The sequence below is a fragment of the Arachis stenosperma genome, chromosome 2 (genome assembly GCF_014773155.1).
Source record: "Arachis stenosperma cultivar V10309 chromosome 2, arast.V10309.gnm1.PFL2, whole genome shotgun sequence".
In the NCBI taxonomy this organism is placed as follows: Eukaryota; Viridiplantae; Streptophyta; class Magnoliopsida; order Fabales; family Fabaceae; genus Arachis; species Arachis stenosperma.
The window spans coordinates 66,104,007-66,110,512 of record NC_080378.1 but is presented as its reverse complement, the minus strand read 5'-3'; the positions used below and the strand labels follow the sequence as shown (position 1 = coordinate 66,110,512).

The following is a 6,506-nucleotide window of genomic DNA, read 5'->3' as shown; positions in this document are numbered from 1 at the left end:
AGAGAATTAAAGATTCAGAACATACAGCAGAAGAATCACAGAGAAAAAGCTGGGCGTTCAAAACACCCAGTGAAGAAGGAATTCTGGTGTTTAAACGCCAGCCAGCGTACCTAGTTGGGCGTTTAACGCCCAAAAAGGTAGACAAGTGGGCGTTAAACACCAGAATAGATACCATTATGGGCGTTTAACGCCAGCATAGCACCAAGGAGGAAATTTTGTTTTCAAATCATATCTTTTTCAATTTTTCAAGTCTTAAAACTGATTTTTCAAAATCTTATCTTTTTCATATCTTCTCATATCAATTATATCTTTTTCAAAATCAAATCTTTCTCATTTTTCTTTTAATATTTTCAAAAATCCTTGCTAACAATTAATGTTGTGATTCAAGGATTTCAAGTTTGTTACTTTCTTGTTAAAAAAGGTTCAATATTTGAATTTTAGAATTATATCTTTTAATTTCTTGTTAGTCAAGTCATCAATTTTAAAAATCAAATCTTTTTCAACCTGATGCAGGTGGAAACTGTCTCTCAACAAATTTCCTTCGGCAAGTGTACCAAATTTGTCGTCAAGTAAAAACTCACAATAGAGTGAGGTCGAATCCCACAGGGATTGATTGACCAAGCAACTTTAATTAGAAGAATGTTCTAGTTGAGCAAATTCAGAATTTGGGTTGAGATTTGCAGAAAATGAAATGGCGGGATGTAAATTACAGAAAAAGTAAATGCTAGAATTAAAGGGCTGAAAGTAAATGACTGAAAGTAAATTGCAGAATTGTAAATGGGAATGGGGTGTTTGCTCATGAAAGTAAACGCAGAAATTAAAGAGAATGGGTGAGATCAGAATTGGGGAATTCATTGGGCGCAGGAGATGTTGCGATTCTCCGGATCAAGTTCATTTTCATCTCTTCCTCAATCAATGCATTCATTGATCTCCTTGGCAATCTTAATTGATTGAATTACAATTTCTTGCAATTCAATCTCTCAAATCTTGATCAATAGCCAATTCCTTGGTCAATTGCTCATGAGAAGAGATGAAGTGTGGTCACTGATTATACCACATGCATTTCCCAAATCAAGTATTGAGAGGATTATAGTCACATATCCATCTAAACCCAATTTGGTCCAGCATGAGAAAGCATTTCTAGCTTGATCTCTTCATTCCTCTTTCAAGGCTCAGAAGAGATCCAAGTTTGAATAGTTTCTTTTCCAAGATAACTACCCAATGGGATGAAGATCGAAAGCTTTCAAGTAAAATCAAGAGAAAAGATAGAAGAAGAATAATGAAAACTAGTATTGATCCATCAAATTACAACAGAGCTCCCTAACCCAATGAAAGGGGTTTAGTTGTTCATAGCTCTAGAAAATGAAAACAAAGATGGAGAATACATCATGGAACTAGAAGAGCAAAGAAAATAAAAATACAGAGAGTAGTGCTCTTTTCCAACTTCCACAACTCCCCAAATAATTCAAAGCTACTCCTATATATACTACTCTTCTCAGCTTCTAGTTGGTTCTTCAAGTCTTGGGCCTTTGGATCTTGAGTTTGAAGCAGTTCTCTTCTTCATTTGGGCTTGGTTTTACTTGCAGAGAGAAAGTGTGAAGTGGTCAGAGACTTTAGCTCAGGACGTTAGGGGTGTTAACGTTTAGTGAAAGTATGAGTTCGAGAACGTTAGTGACATTCAACATTGTCACTAACGTTCTAATGTACCCCTTTTGCTTCACGTTAGAGCCCACGTTAACTAGGTTAACGTGGCTTCTAACGTGGCCTTGCCAACCTTCGAGAACGTTAGTGACACTCAACATTGTCACTAACGTTCTAGTGTGCCCCTATGTCTCACATTAGAGCCCACGTTAACTAGGTTAACGTGGCTTCTAACGTGGCCTTGCCAACCTTCGAGAACGTTAGTGACACTTAACATTGTCACTAACGTTCCAGTGTGCCCCTATGTCTCACGTTAGAGTCCCACGTTAACTAGGTTAACGTGGCTTCTAACGTGGCCATTCTTAGCCATCCCCAACGTTGGTGACAATGTTGAGTGTCACCAACGTTGGCTCATCTTTCACTCATCAACGTTAGCTTCCACGTTAACTGAGTTAACGTGAAAGTTAACGCGGCTCCTTGGGGTTTTGTGGGTGCTTCCAACGTTAGTGACAATGTTGGGTGTCACTAACGTTGTCGACCTCCCTTGCCTCTTACGTTAGCTCCCACGTTAACCAAGTTAATGTGGGAGTTAACGTGGTACATTGCACCTTAGGCCAACGTTAGTGACAATGTTGAGTGTCACTAACGTTGGCTTCCTTTCTGATGAGCGGAAAATTTGTACGCTTTTTGGCATTGTTTTTAGTATGTTTTTAGTAGATTTAGTTAGTTTTTAGTATATTTTTTATTAGTTTTTAGTTAAAAATCACTTTTCTGGACTTTACTATGAGTTTGTGTGTTTTTCTGTGATTTCAGGTATTTTTTGGCTGAAATTGAGAGACCTGAGCAAAAATCTGATTCAGAGACTGAAAAAGACTGCAGATGCTGTTGGATTCTGACCTCCCTGCATTCGAAGTGGAATTTCTGGAGCTACAGAAGCCCAATTAGCGCGCTCTCAACGGCGTTGGAAAGTAGACATCCTGGGCTTTCCAGCAATGTATAATAGTCTATACTTTGCCCGAGATTTGATGGCCCAAACCGGCGTTGCAAATCAGCTCAAAACTGCCCGACGTTTAACGCCGGAACTGGCACAAGAATGGGAGTTAAACGCCCAAATTGGCACAAAAGCTGGCGTTTAACTCCAAGAAGAGTCTCTACACGAAAATGCTTCAATGCTCAGCCCAAGCACACACCAAGTGGGCCCGGAAGTGGATTTTTATGTCTTTTACTCATCTTTGTAATTCTTAAGCTACTAGTTCCCTATAAGTAGGACCTTTTACTATTGTATTTTCATCGGGGGGTTAGCTATCTTTAGTCTTATGCTATCTTAGATCATTTGGGGGCTGGCCTCACAGCCATGCCTAGACCTTGTTCTTATGTATTTTCAACGGTGGAGTTTCTACATACCATAGATTAAGGTGTGGAGCTCTGCTGTACCTCGAGTATTAATGCAATTACTATTGTTCTTCTATTCAATTCAGCTTGTTCTTATTCCAAGATATTCATTCGTACCCAAGAACATGATGAATGTGATGATTATGTGACGCTCATCATCATTCTCACTTATGAACGCGTGCCTGACAACCACTGCCGTTCTACAAGCAAACAAGGCTTGAATGTTTATCTCTTGGATTCTTTAATCGGAATCTTCATGGTATAAGCTAGAATTGATGGCGGCATTCAAGAGAATCCAGAAGGTCTAAACCTTGTCTGTCGTATTCTGAGTAGGATTCAATGATTGAATGACTGTGACGAGCTTCAAACTCGCGATTGTGGGGCGTTAGTGACAGACGCAAAAGAATCACTGGATTCTATTCCGACATGATCGAGAACCGACAGCTGAATAGCCGTGCCGTGACAGGGTGCGTTGAACATTTTCACTGAGAGGATGGGACTGTAGCCACTGACAACGGTGATGCCCAACATACAGCTTGCCATGGAAAGGAGTAAGAAGGATTGGATGAAGACAGTAGGAAAGCAGAGAGACGGAAGGGACAAAAGCATCTCCATTCGCTTATCTGAAGTTCTCACCAATGAATTACATAAGTATCTCTATCTTTATCTTTATGTTTTATTCATATATCATCCATAACCATTTGAGTCTGCCTGACTGAGATTTACAAGGTGACCATAGCTTGCTTCATACCAACAATCTCCGTGGGATCGACCCTTACTCGCGTAAGGTTTATTACTTGGACGACCCAGTGCACTTGCTGGTTAGTTGTGTGAAGTTGTGTTTATGCCATGGTATTGAACACCAAGTTCTTGGATTCATTACTAGGGATTATTTGAGTTGTGAAAAGTAGTGATAACAATTTCGTGCACCAAGTTTTTGGCGCCGTTGCCGGGGATTGTTTCGAGTATGGACAACTGACGGTTCATCTTGTTGCTTGGATTAGGTATTTATCTTCAGAGTTATTAAGAATGAATTCTAGTGTTTCAAGATGATGTTCTTTTCATCACCAAAGCTGATTGATTCTCATCAATTTAGCTCTTGAATGCAATGTCCTGCTGAAGCTTGGCTAGCCATGTCTAATTTCTTTAGATTGAAGCTTTAGACTAACATTGCATGATTCCTGGAATTCTCATTAAGAATTTTGATACCTTTATTTTCTTTTCCACTTAATTTTCGAAAAAAATCCAAAAAAATTACAAAACCATAAAAACCAAAAAAAAAATATTGTATGTTTCTTGTTGAGTCTAGTGTCTCATTTTAAGTTTGGTGTCAATTGCATGTTTCTGTTCTTCTTGCATTTTTCGAATTCATGCATGTGTCTTCATTAATCTTCAAGATGTTCTTGATGATTTCCTTGCTCTGATCTTTAAATTCTCTTGACTTGAAGATTCAGAACATACAGCAGAGGAATTACACAGAAAAAGCTGGACGTTCAAAACGCCCAATGAAGAAGGCAAACTGGCGTTTAAACGCCAGCCAGGGTGCCTGGCTGGGCGTTTAACGCCCAAAAGGGTAGTGTTTTGGGCGTTAAACGCCAGAATATGCACCATTCTGGGCGTTTAACGCCAGGATGGCACAAGAGGGAAGATTCTGTTTTCAATTCAAATTTTTTTCAGGTTTTCAAAATTTTTCAAAATCAAATCTTTTTCAAATCATATCTTTTCAATCAAATCTTTTTCAAAATCAATTTCTTTCCATTTTCAAAGATACTTGCTAACAATTAATGATTTGATTGAACATTTCAAGTATGTTGCCTTTTCTGTTGAGAAAGGTTTAATGTTTGAATCATATCTTTTCTTGTTAGGTAAGTCATTAATTTTTTCAAAATCAAATCTTTTTTAAAATTGTTTTTTTTTCAAATCATATCTTTTCAATCACATCTTTTTAAAACCAAAACTTTTCAATCATATCTTTTTTATTTCTAATTTCAAAATCTTTTTCAAAAATCACTTGATTTTTTTTCCAATCTTCGTTTTCGAAAATCAATTACTATTTTTCAAAATGTTTTTAAAATCTTTTAGTTAATTTTTGAAAATTTCTTCCCCTCTTCTCACATCCTTCTATTTAGGGACTAACACTATTCCTCAATGAACAATTCGAACTCCATCTCTTTTGATAAGTTCGAATTCTTCTACCTCTCCTTCTATTTTTCTTTTCCTCTGACACCTCAAGGAATCTCTATACTGTGACATAGAGGATTCCATATTTTCTTGTTCTCTTCTCTTTCATATGAGCAGGAGCAAAGACAAAAGCATTCTTGTTGAGGCTGACCCTGAACCTGAAAGGACCTTGAAGCGAAAGCTAAGAGAAGCTAAGGCACAACTCTCTGTAGAGGACCTAACAGAAATCTTCAAAGAAGAAGAACCCATGGCAGCCGAAAACAACAACAATGCCAACAATGCAAGGAAGGTGCTGGGTGACTTTACTGCACCTACTCCCGACTTCTATGGGAGAAGCATCTCTATCCCTGCCATTGGAGCAAACAACTTTGAGCTTAAGCCTCAATTAGTTTCTCTGATGCAACAGAATTGCAAGTTCCATGGACTTCCATTGGAAGATCCTCATCAGTTTTTAGCTGAGTTCTTGCAAATCTGTGACACTGTCAAGACCAATGGGGTTGACCCTGAAGTCTACAAACTTATGCTATTCCCTTTTGCTGTAAGAGACAGAGCTAGGATATTGTTGGACTCACAACCTAAAGAAAGCCTGAACTCTTGGGAAAAGCTAGTCAATGCCTTCTTGGCAAAGTTCTTTCCACCTCAAAAATTAAGTAAGCTTAGAGTGGAAGTCCAAACCTTCAGACAGAAGGAAGGAGAATCCCTCTATGAAGCTTGGGAAAGATACAAACAATTGATCAGAAAGTGTCCTTCTGATATGCTTTCTGAATGGAGCATCATAGGTATCTTCTATGATGGTCTGTCTGAATTGTCCAAGATGTCTTTGGATAGCACTGCTGGGGGATCTCTTCATCTGAAGAAGATGCCTGCAGAAGCTCAAGAACTAATTGAAATGGTTGCAAATAACCAATTCATGTACACTTCTGAAAGGAATCCTGTGAACAATGGGACAAATCAGAAGAAAGGAGTTCTTGAGATTGATACTCTGAATGCCATATTGGCTCAGAACAAAATACTGACTCAGCAAGTCAATTTGATTTCTCAAAGTCTATCTGGAACGCAAGCTGCACTAGGCAGTACTAAGGATGCTTCATCTGAAGAAGAAGCTTATGATCCTGAGAACCCTTCAATGGAAGAGGTGAATTACATGGGAGAACCCTATGGAAACACCGATAATTCTTCATGGAGAAATCATCCAAATCTCTCATGGAAGGATCAACAGAGACCTCAACAAGGTTTCAACAATAATAATGGTGGAAGAAACAGGTTTAGCAATGGCAAGCCTTTTCCATCAT

At 38.5% G+C, this 6,506-nt stretch overlaps 1 non-coding gene across 1 annotated transcript; it reads right to left on the bottom strand.

Annotated features, from left to right (window-relative positions):
* Positions 1-5,866: 5,866 nt before the first annotated feature.
* LOC130965079 (small nucleolar RNA R71) lies at positions 5,867-5,974 on the bottom strand. The gene has a single exon (XR_009081135.1). It is a non-coding gene; the product is annotated as a small nucleolar RNA R71 (small nucleolar RNA).
* Positions 5,975-6,506: the final 532 nt, after the last annotated feature.